The following is a 22,550-nucleotide window of genomic DNA, read 5'->3' as shown; positions in this document are numbered from 1 at the left end:
GTTGTGATGATTAGGAGTAGGCACCCAAGCCCTACATACAGTGCTTTGACTGCTACCATGTGTGGGTGGGTCTGCTTGCAAGAGACACAAAACCCTTTTTACTCAGCCACTTGGCAGCGGTTGTGCAGTCTGTGGTCAGGTCATGCATATCTCATTCACAGAGTCCCATGGCCACTGCTGCTCTCAGCTGTCCAGCTCTCCAAAACACCCATTGCCTCATTCCCACTCCACCCTCATGCCTGACGACATTGATACTCTGCTCTCTTCCAGATATGCAGACACAACCACACCCATGGACACTACTGCAAGAAATGCATGTACACTGTGAGACCAATCCAGCAAACCCTCTTTTTCTCTCTTCGGTAAAGGTAAGTGTGAATCAGAGTCCTGAACTAGTCAACAACTTTTCAGTAATTCAAAGGGCAGACAGTCATAAGGCTTGGGCCAAGTATGTTGCTAAATGTTTTGCACAAGGCTCTCAATGTGTATTTTATCAGCTCACAATTACACACACACTAATGAATTCAGTGAAACAAATGGCACTGCAATTACTGTCTGTGCATTATACAGTAATTGTCAGACAAAGGATGGCAACAAAGCAGAGACTCACATAAAATCAGATTAAAAACTTTAACTCTTAGTGCATCATGTGCACTGTTTCCATGGATCTGTAATGACCCAGGGAAAGAATTTGCAGTGGAAAGCAAAGAGGCTTTCTCTGAATTTGCAGCATGCAGTTCAGTGCTGTTCAGGCTACAAACACTAGCTATAGATAGCTGATTCTGAGTGCACATCATCCCTGAACTCTGATTTATGTGCAAAGGCTTAAGAAGGATTTATTTTCAGAGCAAGCTCAAGGAGCATTATGTGAAAGGGGAATGAATAAAGCAAGAAAGCCATAAATTTCTCTTTCAGTACAAAAAGCTGGACACTGAGTAACCATGCAGCTGTTGAGGACTGCACAGATCTCGCCAGGACAAGACCTGATCTATGTTAAAAAAGCTTTTAATATGAGCATTTCTTGATATTAAATAATGCCAGCACAAGAGGGGGAGGAAGGGGCAGGCATCTGTGTATCAGGAAAGAATATTGATTTTTAAGTCATCAATGATTTTAAATCACTTCCTCACTCATTGTCCAGCAAGCAGAGAAAGAAGTTAGGATCTGGGGAGAGAGGCACCTGTTTTCCAGCTTTCCCTTACACCAGGCTCATGGCACACACTAGAATCACAGAAACACAGAATCACAGAGGTTGGAAGGGACTTCTGCAGATCATTGTGTCCAACCTGCTGCTAAAACAGGTTTCCTACAGTAGGTTGAGCAGGAAAGCATCCAGGAACACTAACCTGAAGTAATTCTGCTTTCCACTGGCATAAAAGGGATTCAAACTGACTTATTGTTTTAAATGTCTGGTGTTGCTGGCAGCAACAGAGAGGTCTTAAAAGTAGTCAAAATAGCTTTTACTCTGAAGAACATAAGCAAACCAGCAGAAATTAATGGACAAACCTCTAAACTACAGAATGCTGCCCTAATTATGTTTCCTATTTAGGTTTCATTTCCTGATGATAAGTTATTAACTCGCTCAGTCTTGCCCCACATTTGCTTTCCCTGTTCTTCAGTAGCATGTTAAAAAGGCAGTCTGTTATCAATTTTAGTGCAAAAAAAAAACCCCAAAAACAGATAGTAATCTTCAGCAACACACAGATAGCAAATTCCATCAATAGAATGGAAGTGTAAGAGGAAAGCAGAGGGGATGCTCTCTCTACAGAAACTGTAAATTGAGTATTCTTTTAAATGTCATTGTTCCTTTGTAGGACAGAAAAGGTAACAAATAAAGAAAACTCAACTCAGGGGGCAGAGTAGTCTTGCACCGTATGGTGGATGACATAGGAACTCCAAACTTAAATAGCAAAACTATGAGTGCTGAAAAATCAGCTTATTACCCAGATAACCTACATGTTAATCTCTCATTACTAAAGCTAAACAAGAGCACACATGTTTATTTAGACTGAATAACAGTTCTTGTTGAACATAGCAAGCAATGAAAAAATGTCACTTGGGAGAGAACAGAAGTAGAAAAGCGAAGGAAGTGCCTATGCAAGAGCCAAGCCTAAGCCCTAAACCTGTTCTGTGGCCAATTCCAACTCAAGCACACCGAAACTCAGCTGACCTCTGAGAAGTCTTGCCCCAGTTACTTTTTAAACCGTGTGCTATTGAAGACAACAATTTATAGGTCTGTTGGAACTAAAATGTAGAAGGGCAGCAATATCACCAAAGCCAACGGCAAATTACAACAACGCCCTCAGCTCAAGCTGGATGACAGCACTAAGTTTCTTCAATTCTTCGTGACTTTTTTTTTAAAGATAACTTTTTTTATATTTATTAGTACTGATAATTTTAAATTCAACAGTGTCTCGCATGTTACCATTACCCTGGACTGAGGCAACTGGAAACAACAGGCTAACAGCTTCAGCTTAATAAAGTCATAAAACCACTAATAGATGGCTTTCTCTATTGCCTGTGGCCTCATTCTGCAGCAACATTAGTCTGCCTTCAAGAGGATAAATAGGGCCTTATAATGGCAGTTATTGTCGTGGGCTCCCTGCAGACATGACCTCACCCTCAGGACTCGAAATCTGCCCCCGGCTGGGCTGGAGTTCCCGAGGAATTTTAATGGCAGGGTGTGAGGGTCATGCTAGGTCTGCTACCTCTTTTTCTCAATATAAACCCACTTTAGTGAGTTTGATAAAGGCCTTTTGCTGTCTGAGGATGCCTGAGTGTCTCTGAGGAATGATTTCAATGTGACAGGTTGCCAAACACTAACACTCAGTGCTTAGTTACTGCAAATGCCCTGACAGAAATGCTAAAAAGAAAAGAAATCCCATTGTGCCAGCCACTGCCTCTGAACATTGCTATTGTTGTCAGGAAAAGACCTCTAGTTAACGAAGACTTGGATCCAGAATATCTTCTGCCTGCTGTATCCCAGAAGGCTGGCTAACTCCAGCAGCCACCTGGCACCAAGTAGACATGTCCATGGACCAAGTTTCATGGATGAAGTCTTCATTGTGTTAGCCTCTGGCACAACAGCCCACTGACCTCAGTGAATTACCTCATAGACCCAATCCGTCAAAGTGCCTGACTACCTGAAAAAAATGAAGAATTGTTTATCAAGTCTGTCATTATATGTCAGCTCAACAGCTACATCGTTTATTCAGTGTGATTAATCCATTAAATCCAACACTAGCATCTACCCTCAAGGCCCAAAGAGACGATGCTCAGGAAAGCAAGAACACCAGAGATGACAGCAATGGGAATGAAAATGGTACCATGTATAACATGCAAGGTGCATCCAGGAAGGCACAAATTCCTTCCATTCCCACACATATGCTGGAGCACAATTTAAGGTGATGATACTGAACTTCTTTTACTGTCATCTACTCCTTGAACTGGTTCATCTACTGTAAAAAATTCTGAAGTGTTGCAGCATCTAGCAGTCTGCTTTGGGCTAGCAAGGACGAGGCTGTGGACTGAGCCCACCAGCACCAGTGACAGAAGAAAGTATTCAGCACAGAGAAGATACAGGGGTGATTTATATAGAAGGACAGGCAGATTCTCTCTATTAATTCTCAAATTCTGGGCTTGCTTACATTACAAGGCTTGGAGGCATGAACTTCAAATGTACAACCCTCAGTATTTTTCTAAGGTCATGGGCAGTAATTGAAAGTCGACTTTGATATTCACATTAAAAAACTACTACTAATAGGGAACTGCTCTGAAATCAGCCCAGCACGATGCCTTTCATACGTGGTAATAATGAATGTAAGAGTGACTTGTAACAGTCTAGTCAGTGGAAACAAAATGTAACTTGGCTGGTCATTTGCTTTTGTTGCTCTTTTGTTGGAGGAATGGAAGGGGAGAAAAGTCCTGTGGCAATAGCCTTGAACAGAGCATCTCAGTTTTGAATCTGTTGAAATGAAATATCTCTTTTCAACAACAAAGGCTGAACTCTGATCAAAGCCCGACTGGCAGCACGCCCTGCAGTGGGACACACCAGATTCTAATTCCTGCAAGTGCCCAAGGGGATGTGAGACTCCCATCAGTCAAGTAATACAAGGGCAGGAGAAAGCACTGTAATTTTCAGTTCAGCCCAACAAATCCTGCAGCCTCTTGGCTCGCTGTAATCTGGAATGCATCCTGCAGACAATTAGCAAGATGGCTTTCCAGCCATCAACACAGCTCTTCTTTGATACTGTTTAATTCTTATCCCCAGATACCTCCCTCAAGAGCTTTCTCAGGCTCTGTGCACATGCTGCTGAGCGTATAGTTAGAGGACAGTGTGTACAATGGAAATTCATTCAGCATGTTTCCAGAGTCCCTTATTTCCATCTGCGGGCCCTGTGCGTGTTCTGCCTGAGCTCAGTAAGCACCCAGTTATAGTGGATGCTTGGGCAAGCAGCTACACAGCCTGGGTGAAGAAAGGCTTGTTTTGTCAAGTAGATATGGGGGAAAATGTACAGTCCTGTGCTCTAATTGTCTAAAATAGCACTGGGGCATGACCATGAGTTACGACATGCCAGAGTAGAGGGATGGCTGTTTCCTAAGTAATCATTTATTTTCTGCACATACACTCCCAGAAGCTCTTCTCCATCTGTATTGCAGCCATTTGTGGAGGACAAACAGCGCTGATACAGACTGCAGGGAAAAAGCATTCTCTGTACTTAAAAATCAGGTAACACAAACTCTACTATTTTTAAAATCACCACCTTTCTGTCTCCCTTTAGATATTTGAAAGGCTGCTATCAGGTACCCCTGGAGCCTTCTCTTCCCCAGGCTGAACAGCCCCAGCTCTCTCAGCCTGTCCTCAAAGGAGAGGTATTACATCCCTGGCATTATTTTTGTGGCCCTCCTCTGGACACGCTCCAACAAGTCTGTGTCTCTCCTGTACTGAGGACTCCACATCTGGATGCAGTACTCCAGGTCAGGTCTCACTGTGCAGAGCAGAGTGGAAGGATCACCTTCCTCGGCCTGCTGGCTATGTTTCTTTTGATGCAACCCAGGATACAGTTGGCTTTCTGGGCTGTGAGGGCACACTGCTGGCTCATGTCCAGCTTGCCATATTCCGGTATCCCTGGGTCCTTTTCAGCAGGGCTGTACTCCATCCCTTCATCCCCCAGCTTGTACTGACAGTAGGAGTTGCTGCAACACAGTGCAAGCTAGATGACCTTTAAAGGTCCCTTCCAACTCAAATGATTCCATGTTTCTATGTTTTCAACTCAAAATTGCTTTTAAATAGCCTAGGAAGATGGTGCCACCCACTCTAAGTCTGTAGCTTTATTCTGTATTTTTGGACTAGAAATACATTGAGAATTTCCTTTTCTATTTTTGGGTCTTCAGTTATTTTAAGAAAGTAGCAAATATTTTGGAGGGGTGCCTTTCCGTGAATATCTTACAATGAGTTATGAAAGAGAAAATTCATAACAAAGAGGCTACCTCTTTTTTGCCCATTTGCACTGAAAGATTACCTACTGAGCTATTAATAGCATAGATTCAATCATTTAAACAATTCTTTTTCAGCAGCTAGACTTCACTTCGCTGTTAAACTCCACTGAAATTTATCGTATATAAACATATATATTATTTACCAAAGCAGGACGTAGTTATCTGCAGATCCAAGCTGCAGCGCAGAGGAGAGTGTGCATCAGGATGGGTCTGTTCTTTTGTTTTCTGTTATTCTGCATTTATCTGTAGGTCTGTGAATTCCCTTTCTGTTTACTGACTGCTACCTGCTGAATGCATAGCCACTGCAAAGAGAGATAAACCCTGCTGCAACATTTTACTGATAGCATCAGTGTTCCATCTAAAGCAAACGCTAAATCACGGAAATCAACAGTTTGTGCAGAGATCTATGATCAGTGGGTTCCAGAAGCCAAGCAGCACTGTGACTTTGCATTGGAGTACAGGAAATCACAACTCAGCTGTCCACGTGAGCATAACAGTGAGCAAGATGCAAATTTGGCAAAGCACTTTTGGTGATTTGGGGACAGAAGGAAAATTAATTTTCTTATTTGTTGCAATTATTTGCTATATATTCCCCACAAATAGCTCTTTTCTTGGCCCTTTTAGAGGCAGTTCTTTGTATTTGATAAGCACAATCTCAGATAGGGGACACAAGTCAAACAGCGTATTTGTGATGTCTGATAGGATTATAGTCATCCTTAAGTTCATATTTCCTGTGGCAGATTCATGATTATGAGTTCAAAAAATCCACTTCTGTGCATGATTTGTAACCATTATGTAAAAGTTAGTCTTAAAGTAAACAATTCTGCAGTTAACTCATTCTACCAGAATATAACTCATATTCTTACAGAGGAAGTAGAAGTGGCTGTAATTCAGTCAAGGCAAATCCAAAGCATATTTGCTGGATTTTCACCATATGTCTTCTAAATGAGCAGCTCCATCTGGCTATGTTTTATTGTTTTTCAATAGAAAAGTGCCAATAATAGCATGAAGCGATGAGATCATAAACTTTTTTTATCTAGGAAAAGCCACGGATTACTTCCTAGCTGTATATGTTTACAGTTTCTTTGCTTGTCCACTGCATTCTGACTATTCCCAGGCAGAAATCCTAGCCCCAGCTGAACTAAAAAAAAAAATTATCTTTGAGCAGAACTAGAATTTTAACTCCATTGATTCACCTGGATTTATACTCCTCTAACTGCCTTGAAAAATGGAATTTTCATATCCTGACTCCTAGTGCGAATCAATGAGAATAATGCTTTCAGTAAATGCCAGTCCTAAAGAACTACACTATCATCCAACATGCCTTGTTCTCTTTCATTTCAAAACTACTGTATTTTGCTCATACTTCTCAACTATACAGAGGTGTTGGGTGTTGCTTAACATTTCTAAGCATGAATGTTTCCACCTGGAAAAGATTATAGGTTCTCAACCCCATTTCTCACACCTTCAGAAGTGCTAGAGCCTTGGCAAGGATCTAGCTGCATCTGATATCCAAGTAAATGCAACAGGACACAATTCTGAAGAGACTGTGCACAAATAAAAGCAAAATTATCAAGATTATCAAGATATCCCACTAACTTGGATGTCACTATCAGGGTCAGGAACAAGAATGACACAAAGTTCCAATTTTGGCTAGGGAACACAGATAGCTACTCCAAACTTCAAAGGACCTGAGCTTGCTGTTTTTTGTGGACAAGATCTCTCTGATGGTGGGAAACAAATAATAAGCAATAGGAATTGACTTAAAGGTCATCTCACTCCTGCACAAACCAACCAATCAGCAGCTACAGGTTAAAAAGAAGGCTATATCACCTCCAAATCTGCCTGATCACTCCCTAGCAATTAATTTTTCTCCAGTAGTAGTAAATCTTTTCTGAACTCCAATATGTGTTTAGCATGAAGACAAGCAGCTTGGAAAAGTAAGGCCTACTCTTCTCCAATTCATTCAATACTCTTCTGCTATGCGTTGGGAACAGGATAGATACAGCTCTGGGGTGAATCTTTCTCCCAAGCAGGGTATTAGAAGAACAAAGGTATAAGCAATGGAACCATAACCCAGAGAAGAAAGAGTGGAGTCATCAAGTGATGTTGAATCCCCATTCCTTCAGCTCCTGTAGGAACAGGACCCTGGTCAAGCACAAAGGCTATGGCTGTTAGACAGGAATTAAGTAAGCAGCACAGGCAACTACTTTCAGATGGTAGTAAAATTTATAATGCTCAGGGACAGTGTTTGTGTCTTAGGAGCTATATTCCTTCAGTTAGTGAAGCTTTATCACCTGGTGATCTCCATGCACTAGTTAGCATATGTACATACACAAGTAAGTTTCAAATCCATAGATTATCCCAGGATATATAGTTTAATTGATCAATCACCTTTTCAAGAAAGGTCACATTATGCAAAGCTCATAATTTGCTAAGTGAAACCAGAGCACTGTTCTTTTCCTCCAGCAAGCATTCCCCTTGCAAAATCCAGAGCTGTTCTATTTAAGTGTTCTCAGTTTGCTGAGACAAAGAATGCATTTTTTTTATTCAGTGTGTGGAAACCAAAAATTACTACAATTTTTTCCTGAGAGCTGGAGAATGTACAACATCTCTCTGGAGTAATAAATAGCTTCTCAGTCTGACTAAAAAACAGTTCAGAAAAATGTCTCTGATTTTCTAAAGCAATCACACATGAAGATCCAAGAACCCAGCACGAGAGGCTGGAGACAGGCCTTAGCTCAGGCAGTGACTCAAATCTTCACAACGAAATGTTGCTTGAGACATGGGCCTGAAAGAAGGAATGAGTGACAAAGCTTGAAAGATGGCTGGATGAGGAGCTTTCCTTTCAGCAGAACCTATGTAACCCAGATTACATCTCAGTTTATGTCAGCAGACTACTCCAGGGATGTGGAATTATGATGCTGCTGTGGTTTTCTTTTTTTTTTTTTTTTTACTGTGTGCTAGAAAGTAAGAAATTAGATTGCCACCATCAAGCTCACTGGAATCCAATACCAAATTTTAGACATCTATTGGACTAATTCTCATAAATTTCTAATATTTGGTAGCATAGAGAGCAGAAAAAGCTTTTTCTGTGAGCAGTGCCCCAGGTAACCTCACAAACCAGTGCCCAGTCTGAAGAACATGCAAGGTTTCCTTATCTCCACCTGTACACTAGACTCAGTTCCAATGGGACAGCTATAGCAGATTTCTTTCTATGGGCTCAGATATGTTTCCCAACACAAGGAACCATTATGACTCCCCAGTGTCTTCACTTCAGTAGAAAGAAAACTTGGGGATTCTACTGGGCAGTTTGCTAGTCAAATTAACATCATTTGTATTAGCTAGAGGCATGCAAACATCAAAACTTTTTAAATATTTTAATCACATAGCAGAATCTTGCAAGATTTACTCAGAAGATGGTGAGATGCTGACACAGGCTGCCCAGAGGGGTTGTGGATGCCCCATCCCTGGAGGAATTCAAGGTTAGGTTGGGTGGATTCCTACACAACCTGATCTGGTAGGGGGCAATCAGCCCATGGCAGGGGGTTGAGGCTGAATGATCTTTAATGTCCCTTCCAACCCAAGCAGTTCTATTATTCTATGAAAAGATCATTGGCAATAGCAGCCATTTAAGCCTTCTCAGAATAATTCTCTTCCTCCAAGAAGAAAACAACCATGTGGTTAGATGCCAGCTCCATGTCTGGCCATGTATAGTGGAAAGCTTAGCTTCTGTTTAACGAATGTAATAGGCAGGGGATAAGGTCCTTCTGATTATACACGTGATGTCTGTCCACGTTCTGAAGATAAGATTATTGTGGAGTAATCCAGGTGAGCTCTAGAATTAGTAATATGCTGGCAAAAGGCTTCTGGCTTGCAGACTTTTTTGTGCAGTCACAAAGCAAGAGAATGATGAAAGCTCCAATAAAAGACCGAACTCCCTTTCTTCAAAGACCTCTTCTCTGCTCTTCTACTATGGCTACACATCAAGTGCTCCTGATCTTAACTCTCGCTGCAGCCTTTCCACAGCAGCTAAGCCATCACCTCATCAATCTTAGAGTCTCTAAAAAGGAGGAGACTCATATCTTACTCCAATCAAACAGCAGTATTACATCCTATCACACTTGACCCAGTATTCTCACTAGGGCTGGCAGAAAGCCTGTTAGTTATTTCCTTTCCTTCCCAGAAGCAGAGGCTGAACAAGTTATCAAATTTTTCTTATTTACACAACCAGGAACTGGATGTAAAATTTTATCTGACTTTTTGTATCATTCAGTGCCAGCTTGAAAAATTTATGCAATCTCACAATCTCTGTGTGTGTCCATAGCTACAATCCAGCGTGGAATGTGAATGCAAAAGACCATGACAGGAAGTTGGTGAATTGCAAGAACTGAGGATTTAATCCCTTCTGTTATACATATTTCTTCAAAAATCTTTTTTTCTACTACACACAAAAGGCAGTCTTCCAAGAGGGTATTAAGGGGTTGGCCGTTTCACTGTTATTGCCATGAAAGTGCCTCTCACCAAAGCAAACAACAGAGCCCTTACTTGCACTGAACACTCTCCTCATCTCATACAAGGAGGGATATTTGGTACAGTTTCTTCACTGAGCAGAGGCAAACTGATGGGAGCAATTGTAAATTACGAGGCCAGGCTGGATCGAACTGTGAACAACCTGGTCTAGAGACAGGAGTCTCTGCCTATAGCAGGGTGCTGGAACTAGATGATCTTAAAGGGCCCTTCCAAACCAAATTCTATGACTCTATGAAAGTAGCAACTCCAGGTCAAGGCACAGCACAGCAGCGGAAGCTGCATCTTGCACAGTGCCAGGGGCTGTTACCAGCAGCAAGAGAGGCAGCAATGTGCCTAATGTGGACTAAGTGACAGGAGGAAAGCTGCAGCAGATAAGGACCTTTCTCCTGCCCAGCCCTGCCAGGGCAGTTTTAAAAGGCAGCACACCTGAACTCAGAGACTTTCCTGCCCTCATCTCATAGCCCTTCTGTTGTTCAGTATTAAGGTTAGCTGCAGGCTTTGCTCATCTACCCCGAACTCATGCATCTCTTGATCATGGTTTGGGCTCTCTGTTTTCCATGTGTACTCTGCAGCACAGAAGTGGTCTTTGTGAAACAGGCAGACTCACTGCTCCGGGAAGCATTTGTAGGATAAGAGAAGAGCAGGGTGGCTGCTGGTCTCATCATGCTCTTCAGCTGCCATAAACAAAGAGAGATCCTTTATGTACAGTTTAACGTCCCAACTGCTTCACTGTTTGGCTGTGTTAAGTATGGATTCCTGGGAGGGTAGGGAAATAACACTTTTGCATAAGATCATTTGTTTTTTCTTGTTTCAGGTGCTTCAGATCTTGTGTTATGCTCCACGAAATGGAGATTGCAAAATCCTGCTATCAGGAAATTCACTAAGGGAAGTGCTACCAATACACACAATTTGCTTCACAGTGTGGTAAATAATTAGCACACACACAAGCCCTTCCTTCTCAAATACAATCTGTCCTAACAAAAATGTCAGTCAGAATAAGAACAAAACATTGAAAACTCTGATTTTCAAGATACCTTTTGGATGTTTGTTTTTTGAGGCTTCTGAGTTCACTAAGGCCTTTTATCAGGATCGTGTATAACGATTTTAAATTTTGTTAGGTCAAAAGTATTAAGCTGAGAAAGAGAGAGCAATTCTTGTATTAAGTACAAGAGAATTTAGTGAGGATTAAGCCCTTTGATCACTTTTGGATTATCCTTTTGCAAATATCTAAAAGAGTGAGGCTTTCCCTTTTTTTTTTTTTGTTTCTTAGAAAAATCGAGCCAGTGTTCCAAAGTTATTGCTTGTCTCCAGACATTTGGACATTAAGCAAAAACATTAATCAGATGGGACTGATAATAGAAATAAGCTCAGAATGTTCTGCCCTTCAAAGCCAACCTGAGCCTCTATACCTCACAGTCAGATTCAGCTGGAGCAAGCAACAGGGCTGGTGACTTTACTGCTCCCTTCCACTTTTTCTAAATATGTGACACTATGCAAATGGAAATTAAAAAAAAAAAAGAACATTTGTTTAGCAGCTTTAAAATATGTTGTATCGTGAGTGTTGATCTAGTTGCTATGGCAAGCAGGCATGTTTAGATGGTGTACTGAAACAGGAATCTGCTTGGCCAACAGCATGGGGTGGGAAGGCCCTGTGTATGCGACAGGAGAATGGGTTTTGACACTCCTGACCTTGGATACAGACAAGCTGTCTGGGACTTTGCTTCCACCTGCTTTCTTTCAGAGCTGAATTTTAGACAGAAACATGAAGGACAGATGAATCACTGTTTCCAAACCAGGAGATCAGAACAGAGGTTTGAACACCATGTGACATTGGCTTTGGTAGTAAAAGGGCATGTTTTGCTTCATTGTTTCTTGCAGCATCTGATGCACAGATCTCACTGTATTAGCAGTGCAAACATCTTCACTCATGATGTAATGGTTTTTGAAAATGTATGTGGTAGGAATATCCATTCAAGGATAATGAGAGGATCTTTTCTTGAGGAATTCCATTGACATAACAAGCTGTATGGCTGATAGGAGTTTGATATTATAAGAGATACTGGAAGTGATAAATGCAATGGCTATATCGATGTTGCAATGATGTTATCATAGTCTAAGCATTTCAGTGCTTCTGATGTTAATTGTCTTTTAGAGGTTAGATCTGGGTCTCCTTTGAGAAGCTGGAATAGACAGTGTAGCTCTTGAGAGTAGTAATACCCCAAAATGGTCACAATCAATTGATGGTTCCTAATAGTTTTTGCAGATCATTAATGTCTGCACGTGAGGTACTACTTTGAGGATTTGTGGCTGAATGGTGTGAGATGTAATTTTCCATCCTAAATATTTCCATGGAGAACTGAGTTGCACCTTTTCTTCAGCTATTTGTAAACTTACAGATTGGATTGCCTGCCGGATGAGCAGTGAAACATCCTTTAGACTCTCTTCTTGTTCTGCTGCTATTAATAAATCATCCATGTAATGATAAGTCAGGACGTGATGTCTAACTTTTTGTACTGGTTGCAATGCATTTGCTACTGTCAATTGGCATACTGCACTATTAAGCATTCCTTGTGGTAAAACAGTCCAATGATACCGCTGAGCAGGGCTTTGTTGGTTGACAGAGGGCACTAAGAAAGCGAATCATGGTGTATCTTTTGGATGAAGTTGAATGGTTAAAAAAAAAAAAAAAAATAGGCTCTTAAATCAATGACTGCTATGGACCAATTTGAAGGTAACACTGAAGGTAAAGGAAGACCAGGTTGTAATGCCCCCATAGGCTCAATTACTGCATTGACAGTGCACAAGTCCTGTAAAAACTTCCACTTTCCACTCTTCTTGATAATAACAAAGACTGGAGTATTCCAAGGGCTGGTAGTAGGCGCTATGCGACCGACAGCTGTTCTTGAACTAGCTCATGTAAATGCAGGCACTTTTCCTTTGTTAAGGGCCACTGATCTACCCAAATAGGCTGTTCTGTTTTCCAAGTCATGGGTATAGGTTGCTGCTGATCAATGGCCCGTATTGAAAATTTGTCTGCAAAATCATGCCTGATTGACTTAAAAGACCAGGACGCCACAAAGTACAGGGAACGGGCAGGATGTAAGGATCAGTGTGAGCTATGCGACCATCAGTACCTTCAAAAGATAAAATTTGGGCACTTTGTTTGGGCTGCTGCAAGTCCTCAACTCCTACAATAGCAGAATTAGTCTTTTAGTGGCCATTCAAAGGGCCATTCACTTGACTTAAGGATGCTAACATCAGCTCCTGTATCCACTAGGCCTAATAACTATAGCTCGTTACACCTGTTGGAATGAGTCACGGCGCTCAGTCAGCGGCCACGCAGTCAGTGGCCACGCAGTCAGTGGCCAAATCCACTCCTGTGCTGCCAGCGGTAGCTGGTCTGAGTGAGCTGGCCAGGCAGCGGCCGGCTGATTTGGGGCCATATTTGTTGTCATAGCACACGGTCTTGCTCTCTTCTCCTGTTTCCTGGCAGATCGCAGGGCTGTGCAGCAACTGGGAGTTTAGATCGGCATTCTCTTGCCCAGTGTAGCCTCTTCCCACTCAGGAGTCAGGATTGAGCTGGAACAGCACAAGCATTTTTATTTGCTTGCTTAGGCTTTTTACAGTCCCTTTGTACATGACCGGGTTTCCCCACAAATGCTTCATTTTTTGGGCTGTCCCTGCATCGAGTCGGGCTGCAGCATGTCTGCTAGCAAGGCCATTTTGTGCCTTTCCGAGCCTACGTCTTGACAGGCTTTACTCTTGTCCATTATGTTTGGATCTGCATTCTTTAAGGATTGTAAAACCTTCTGACAATCTGCATTTGCATTTTCTACTGCTAATTGCTTAAGCAAAACATCTTAGGCAGCTTGATTTTTTGTAAATGAGGCATTAGACATTTAGTATCAGGTATTCGACAGCACATAACACCAAAGTCTGAACTTGTTCAAAGCATTGCCTGTCCATCTGTGCCTGGGCCCGAGGTGTTGCCCAGACCTCCTCCCCCATGAGTTCCTCCATGCCAATATGACTTAAACTATCCAAGTTATTCATAGCCTGTTCTTGATATTCAGTCATAAATAAGTCAATAAGTAAAAATAAATGTCAGTATTGCATGGGAGATAGGATTGTTCACAGCAACATTTTCAATTGTGAGGGGTCATAACATAACCATCACCGATTGCAACCAAAGGATTGCAACTGAATTCCATCATCTCTCACTGACTTCCTTAGCTCCTTCACTGCCTCATAAGGCAGGGATTCCCACCGGGGGGCTGATTTGCACAATACAACACAGGAAAGGCTTGCAATGTATCGGCATCACCCCGAGATATTGCTTCTTTTCTGCATTGCTCTAAAGCACTGTAGTATGCTGTGGAAAAAAATTTCCTTTTGTTCCCTTCAAATTATCTTCAGGAAGAAAAAGGTTCGGTTCGTCCTCCCAATCTACTAGACCAGGATCAAAAAAACGCTCTGTTTCAGTTTCTTCCCTGTCATTAACCAAGTCACAAGCGGGAGGCAGAGACGCAGAGGCGTGGGCGGGGCGGGAGGCGGGAGCGCGGCAGTAGGTCGCCATTTTTAATTCTCCCCGGCCGGGGCTGCGGCTGGAGCCGCGGTTCCAGCCCGCTCGGGGGCTGCTTCGGGCAGCGGCGGGGGTCGGGCGGGGAGGGCGATGGGGAACAGTGGGAAGAGATTCATCCTTGTGGAATTTGTTTAAGCTCTTCCAATATTTGGTGCCAAACAGGTAAAAGTTTAGCGGCCGTTTTGTCTTTAGTAGTAGAAGCCATACATCACAGCCTCCTTGGCTATGCCAATGAGGGTGCACTGTAACCAAATCACTGGAATAAACTGTATTAAATGTCTTTGGAACTCAGGAGGATGGCCAGCACCGGCATCTGAAAATCTGAAAAGCAAGTTGTATGATCTGCACCCATGATGCTCCTCCTTGAATATACAGGAAGCTCAGGCTAGCTGCACTGAGGCTGCATGTTATACACATTTATAGGAGGTATATTTAGGTTGAAAACAGCTTTGGGAATCAACGCTTTGCAAACAGGCAGTAATGGAGAGGATCATGCCCTGATGCTAGGTAACAGGTAATAGAAGGGTATTAGCCTAAGAGAAAAGGATAAAAGGTGGGAAGCAAAAGTAGCATCAGAAAGTTTACCACCATTATTTTTGAAAACATATCAGTATAAATTGATTCATAGGATAACACAGACTGGAAGGGATATCTGCAGGTCATCTCAGTCTTTCCACAAAGCAAGGCAGACCCAGAGCACAACAGTTGGTGTAGTGTCCAATTGAGGTTTGAGCATCTCCAGCCTCTCTGGGCAACTTATCGATCACACTTAGAATGACAATATATATAAATACATATATATCTTAAAGCTAATTGTAATTCCTCATCTACCAGCTTTTGTCTATTCCTCCCCATCATTTCAATAGGCACCTCTGGTAAGAGTCCAGCTAAATATTCTCAAGCAGTTGAAGAAATGCACATGATTTCCCATTATCTTAAGTCAGAACAAACCCATTCTTTCAGCCTCTTTGAGCTATTCAATACATGTTCCATCACCATGGTCCCACTCCTCAGCCATCTCAGTAGCCTTTGCTGAACTTATTCATCAAATTCAATTGAAAGGACGTGTTACCCAGATGCAGTTTAGCGACTGCTTTATAGAGAACAGGTTCATGGGAAAGGTACTTGAGGAGGTGATCTAGTCTAAGCTCCTGCTCAAAGTAGGGTAGTAACCACCTCCATAGACCTGATGCTGAACTCTAGCTAATACAGCCCAGAATGCAGCTGGCTGCTTTTGCTGTAAGGGAACACAGCTGATTCATGCTTATTTCATCCATCTTTAGACATCTACAATGTAGATCTCTCTGTCTGAACTAGGCACCAAAGGCTGCCTTTCAACATAGTGGCAGAAATAGATGCCTGACCTATTTCAGACATCTACTTTAGCAGGAGATGAATCACACTCCAGCAAAACCTGTCTCTCTCCACTGACTATAATGGGAGAATAGAGTGGCTACTTTTGGTATAAACATCAGTACTAGAGGTATTTACATTCAGCCACATTAATCCTGCCTTATTAATTTTACCATATCTCCAAATTTTGTTGGAAGGCATTACACATTTGCATTTGAGAGGCTGAGTATGTGTGTGTTCACATAGAAACATAGGTTTTCTTCGAATGTAAAAAGAATACAGTTTATAACAGCTATGCACAAGTGCACTGAGCTAGAACTTGAGAAGACTGATTCACATTTCAACTGCAGATATTCTACCAAATATCAACCCTACTACTTTTGGTATGTTAGTATTCTTTAAATACATGCCTGAAATTTTATTCTTAACACTGTAGCTAGCATGATTTTTTTTTTCCCCTGGTAATAGTAAGTGGATTTTTCTAAGGGTAAATATAAAATTCTGCTTTGAAGCAGTCAAGGATACCGACATCAGCATGCTACTGACATTGATATCATCCTTAATTCTCCTTTTTCTCAATGACGGCTGCAAATAGGAGCATGTCGTCAGCAAATGTGACTGATTTCAGTTGCTGGTAGAAGGTCGGACAGAGTTCAACTCCCTTATAACAGAGCAACAATTCAGGAGGTCTTTAACCATTTGTCCTGAAGACCAGCAGAATCATCTTCCTGCAGTGAACATAATGGTTAAAAATTACATTGAACTTCCCCTTTCAGAATAATAGCTCTGCTTTTGACCTCTTTGCAGTCCCGTGTATCCAATTTGAATCACAGAGTGCTGCATTTTCTAAACACATGTTAAATAACCCACCACTTTCTTCTGACTGAAAACAGACACACTGTCTATACAGGAAAATCCAGGCAGATAAGGGAAAAAAAACATCGCATCCCATTCCCAGAAACCAGCCCAGACAAGCAGTGCGTGAATTTTTTTGATAAATAGGTTTTGAAGTGTTGAGAAACCACTGATCTTAATCATAAAAGCTGACTCTATATTCATTTTTCATGAAATTTGCAGCAGCTTCCTCAAAAGTTCACCACAAGTCCACCTAGTAATGCCAATGGCACAGCTGAGTGACAGTCTGCAAGTGAAAAGAACAAAGATACTTGCTTCTGAGTAACTCACTGTGTGAAGATAACAGAGAAGCAGGTTGTTTATGCTGGTCAGAGCAAATAGGAAAAAACATTCTGGGTGACAAAAAAATGGGGCTCTTCAAAGTCACTGTGAATGATGACATTTATTGGCTTCTCCAGTTAGTGCTCTACAGAAATTGTGGCTATCCAGTTGCTTAATTCACAAGGCACACTATGCAGTATTGTGTTAAGATTAGTGTGCTACCAGAGGATGGTCTAAGGACCTAGCTCAGTGCAAGGAGGTTTTCCAATAATGTGGCTGCACAGCATTGACAAGCTTTCATAAAGTGAAGAAGCTTTCTGCAGAAATACCTCTCAAAATTCCTCTTCAGAGGAATTCAGGTGCTTCATGGAGTGACTGCCTTCACAGTGGAGAAGGAAGCACAACCAAAAAGAAATTCAGTCCGTTGCCCTAAAAGATCTGAGAAGTGGAAACAACTCTTCCCCAGCTGACTCTTTCTGTTTATGCCTTTCTGCATTTCCCATTGTCCTTGTGTCCAGAACTTGGCAGTAAGTTCCTCTCTGAATTTTGAGTGTCTCCAAGGATGGGTCATCCACAACCACCTTGAACACAGGGAGTGAAAACCTCTGCACTTCACACAACCTGTGCCAACTGCCGCATTATTCCTCAGGAGCTGTGCTCTTCCCACGTGGGGGAGCTGGGGCTCCCTTGTTCTCCCTGTACCTCTTTTGGTGTTCTGCCAGTTTTACTTGTCTGTGACGGGTCCATCGTGCGAGCCTCTGCTCCGAGCTGATCCGCTCGAGGTCTTCCCTGAAAATGCTGGGGAAGAGCAAGCAGCAGCAGCACGACCACCATTGCCTTACTGGACTCGTCAGGGCCAAAGAGAGCTTCATGGGCTCTCAAAAGTGGGAGCACGGCACAGAGCCCGCAATTCAGTCCTTCCTGGTGAGAATCAGAGGCTTCGTGTGGCCCTGCACAGGGCCAGGTCTCGGTGTTGGGGCGGGCCGGCCATGGCCCCGCTGTGCTGAGCTGGCCCCGCTGTGCCACACCCCACTGTCCCTGCATCACAAACGTTGCCATAGCAGCCAGCTGGTGACATGGCAACCCACATCACAAAGGGGACAACCCAAAGTTCTGGGCAGAGCGAGGCTGGGTGCCACTTTGCCTGTGAGTTGCCTGGAGAGAGGAGCTTGACTGCTTGGCTCTCTCTGCACGTCACAGACATGGCTGATTTTTGGGGAATGAGATTCTTCCTCGGCTTGGAGGATGATGATATCTTCTACCCCATCCTCGGGATCATGCTGATCGTATCATTATTTGTATTCATTATGGCCTTGTGGAAGTGGAAGGTAGGAGTCAGGGCTGGTGCTGAGCCAGGCGCTGCAACACACGGAGGGGGGTCGGTGGGGTCAGGGCCATCCGCAGGGCTGGGCTGGGGGCCCTGCCTGGGAGGAGAGGCCGTGACCCAGCGGGGCCTGGCCAGGCTCGGCCAGGAGTCCCGGGGCAGGCACGGGCCTGGGCCTGGCTGTGCCCTGGGTTGCTGGGTGCTGCTGAGGATGCTCCCCTCTCGCTTGCTGTTTTCTTTGCCCATACAGAAAGAGAGACAGAGGAAGTGCCAACGTGGAGGTAACCAGGAAAATTCTAGAGGTGCTCCCCATCCACTCACTCTGTCTCCTTTGCCAACAGTCTGCGACTTCCACACATCTTCACAGCACGTGAGGATGCAGTAAGTAAAATTGTCCCCTCTTGGAGCACGGCAGCCCTCTCCAGTCACCTCCAACCAAATGGAATCCCACTAACGCTGCTCTCTGCTCTGCTGCAGCTCCTCAGTGCCCAGGCAAACGGATGATACCAGTGAAAGACTTGATCACATGAACAGAAGACTTCAGGCCATTACCAGATGCTTGGAGATGTGAGACCACTGATAGGGGATGGGGACGGGGACAGGGGCAGGGCTTGGTGGCAAGGAAAACTGCAATGACTCTGGGAGGGATATCCACAGACTTGAAATCTGAGAGGCAGTGTCCTTGTAGAAGAGTTTACCACTGAGGCACAGACATGACAGTGTCATCCTTGCTATATGCCCCACAAGCAGGGATGGAAACTTGGGCACGCTCTTGTTGGGACCCCATGGAAATGACATAGCCTGCCTACACCTTTGAGGCGACAGAAGAGCCCGGGGGCCCTCACGAGTGTTTGGCTCAGAACTGCCCTCATCTTCCTTCTCTTTCTCCATCCGACACAGGCTCATCTTGGAAATGCGTGAAGGCAGCGATGACTTCACCACCTCGGACACAGGGAGTGAAAACCTCTGTGCTTCAAGGACATCGCTGTACCCTTTGAGCACCAGTTGCGGGGAAATGGAGGCACCTTGCCCACACCCAAAAGCCCAGGAGAACTTGGAAAGCTCCATCCCAGAAAGCAAAGTGGAGCAGGGACTGGGCCTTGGTGATCAGAAAAAGCCTGCTGTGATGGTGGCTCCCTTGGTGCAGGACCCGCCTTTTGTGGATGAGGCTACGAGAAGTCATCCGGAGCATCCTAACATAATGCCATGGAGGATTCTACCTAGTGGGGAAACGTTCAGCCCCCAGCCACCACATGCAGAGATGAGGCCCAGGCGTGTCCCAGAAGAACATGAGATACCCAGGCCTGAGACACCACGTCTGCATTACAGAAGCTGCTGTGTGCCAGCCCATCTCATGCACCTTTACATTCAGCGTGCCTGGGCCAAGCTTCCAGGTGCCAGCAAGGCCCTCTATTATGTGATCAGAAAGAGATGTGAGAGGCTCTCAAGGAAGGGAGGAGAGCCCATCACAGAAAACAGATTCTCAGAGCCGACAAGGCTGGACACAGATCAGTGTAGGAGTAGGCGATGGCTGAGACTGCTGGCCAAAAGGAAAAGCCCACGTCCACCTCTGGAGGCAATGAAGAAGGACTTGGTGGCAACTGAAGATAAGACTTTCAATGGTGCCAGTGAGGCCGGAGGTGCCAATAATGGATCAAGCCAGGGTGACAGCTGGCTCCAGCAGGACGTGCTGGCTCCCGTTGCCTGTAGAGAGCCAGCCCAAGTGCTGCTACCTGGGAGTGGGCTGCTCTTGGAGACCCAAGCTCCTGCTCCATCTCAGAATGTTGATGTAGCAGGTGTCCAGATGGGTACAGCTGCAGTGAGTAGCGGATTGCCACCTGACGCTACCAGTGGGCAGGAGCAGAAGGGCAAGGGACACACCCAGGACAAGCCAGCTCCTCCAAGAAGAGTGTCTCGAAAGAGAAAGCGCTCCTCCAGTGAGCAGAGACCCTCTGATCTGCCACAGCCTCCAAATCGCACTGAGACAACGTTCCAAGTCTCCCTCATGCAGGAGCTCTTCTCAGCAATTCGAGATTTGAACAAAGCCAGACAAACTGCTGATGAGCTGCAGAAGCTGGTGCGGGCTTCCTTTTCAAAAGAGCCCACTAAAAATGTCAAATAACTGAGGACGGGTATGGCAGCAGAGGAACTTGGGGCAAGGACACAGGGTGGAAGAGAAGGGCAAAGGATGCACCCAGAACAGATCTGACTCTGGGACACTCTGCTCTACATGCAGCAAAGCCCCACGCTGCAACCAGCCAGGAGATGTAAGCTCCCAGAGATTGGCTGCACCTGCAACTGCAGCCCCAGCCAAGAGGCAGCAGTCCCAAAAAATGCTCCTGCAGATCCTCAGCCAGAGGGGCTCCTTTGGCTGAGGACATCAACCCCTGTAATTGCAGGAGGGAGCCCACCAGGACACACAGTCAGTGAGTAGTAGGTCCCTGTCACACCCTTCCAGGGAGAAGGTGCTCTCCCTGTTAAGCGATCTCACAAATGTTCTTCTGCTCCTTCCTGTGTAGGAACAGCAGCTGCAGCTCCTCTGCTCACTACTCAGCCGTCTTCTACAGAGAGGACACAGTGGCTGTCCTGATCCCTGAAGGCAGGGACCTGGGCCTGGCATTCCCCAGGCTTTCAGTATGGGCTGGGAGCAGTGCCAGTCCTGCAGCGCAGCAAAGGGCAGAAAGCAATGAGGTTGGGTGTCCACAGTGGGACTGAGAAGATAGAGGCCCCAGCGCCCGTTCTTCTTGCTGCAGTAGGATAGGCAGCAACCCTGGGAACAGCAGAGAGATGCCTGCGTGGGCACCTCCTCTCCTTGCTGTGGCGTGGTACGTATCAGTCGCCTTCAAAACCCTTGCTTCTCTTTCAAGGAAAATCAGGGCCGTGCAGGTGACCCAATAGCCCTGGGAGGATGGTAGGATCCCAGTCCTGAGGTCTAAGGCTCATTAGGTGCTCTACTTGACCAGGTACTCTGAGACAAGAAGAAAGCCAAGGGGAGGACATGAGCAGGAACACTGAAAGGGATGGAGGGAACAGGGAGAGCTGGCAGAGACAGTGGCAGTGAAGAACTCTAGTAAGTCCCATTACACGTTTATCCATTTCCCAGTACCCAAATCAATAACTGCATTTTAAAATTCAGTTTAATTCCCCAAATCGAGTCACATAGTCACCAAATACTTGGAGCTGGAAGAAACTTCTGGAGCTCATCTGATCCAACACTGCTCTGCTCGAGCAGACACACTCAATCCCCTCATCAAGATCGTTAACAAAGATGGTGCATAGAAGCAGCCGCAGTACCGAGCCCTGGGGGACACTGCTCGTGACCGGCAGCCAACTGGATTTAACTCCATTGCCCACAACTCTCTGGGCCCACCATCCAGCCAGTGTTTCACCCAGCAGAGCGTATGCCCATCCAAACCGTGGGCAGCCAGCTTTTCCGCGATGCTGTTGTGCGGGGCAGTGTCAAAGGCTCCAGTTAGCAGGACTGCTGAAGGACGGTGGAGAGTGGCTTGGCAACCACATCCTCCAACTCCCTCAGCACCCCAGGCTGCAATCCATCCAGCCCCACGGACTTGTGAGCACCCAGCTTTCGGAGCAGGTCCAAAACCATCTCACTGTGCATTATGCTGGGCCTATTCTCTTCCCCATCCCTATCTACCAGCGCAGGGGGCTGTGTGCTCAGGGAGTAACAAGTCTTACTATTAAAGACTGAGGCAAAGAAGGCATTAAGCACCTCAACCTTATCCTGATCCTTGGTCACCAAGCTGCCCTCAGCGTCCAGCGAGGGATAGAGATTCTCCCTAGCCCTCCTCTTGCTGTTGATATATTTGTAGAAATTTTTACTGTTGTCCTTTACCTTAGTGGCCAAGTTCAGTTCTAGCTGGGCTTTGGCTTTCTGCTGACTCCCCTCTGTGGTTCCACAAGGACTGAGAAATCTAGCATCTTGTGATCACTATGCCTCAGACGGCCTCCAACCTTTACATCCCCCACAAGACCTTCTCTGTTAACAAACAGCAGGTCCAGAATTTTGCTTCCCCTTGTTGGCTCCTTCACCAGCTGTGTCAGGAAGTTATCTCCCACACACTC

General features: G+C 44.7%; 1 long non-coding RNA gene across 2 annotated transcripts; it reads left to right on the top strand.

Moving 5' to 3' along the window:
- The first annotated feature begins 205 nt into the window (after nucleotides 1-205).
- LOC104916655 (uncharacterized) lies at nucleotides 206-19,616 on the top strand. Of its 2 annotated transcripts, none has more exons than XR_014881676.1 (4): nucleotides 206-368; nucleotides 2,926-18,848; nucleotides 18,945-19,034; nucleotides 19,368-19,616. It is a non-coding gene; the product is annotated as an uncharacterized LOC104916655 (long non-coding RNA). The 2 variants fall into 2 exon arrangements; XR_014881677.1 differs by having other exon boundaries at nucleotides 211-368; nucleotides 18,718-18,848.
- The last annotated feature ends 2,934 nt before the right edge of the window (nucleotides 19,617-22,550 follow it).

The sequence above is a fragment of the Meleagris gallopavo genome, chromosome 2 (assembly GCF_905368555.1).
Source record: "Meleagris gallopavo chromosome 2, MGAL_WU_HG_1.1, whole genome shotgun sequence".
Classification (NCBI taxonomy): domain Eukaryota; kingdom Metazoa; phylum Chordata; class Aves; order Galliformes; family Phasianidae; genus Meleagris; species Meleagris gallopavo.
This window is presented reverse-complemented; position numbering and strand designations above follow the sequence as displayed.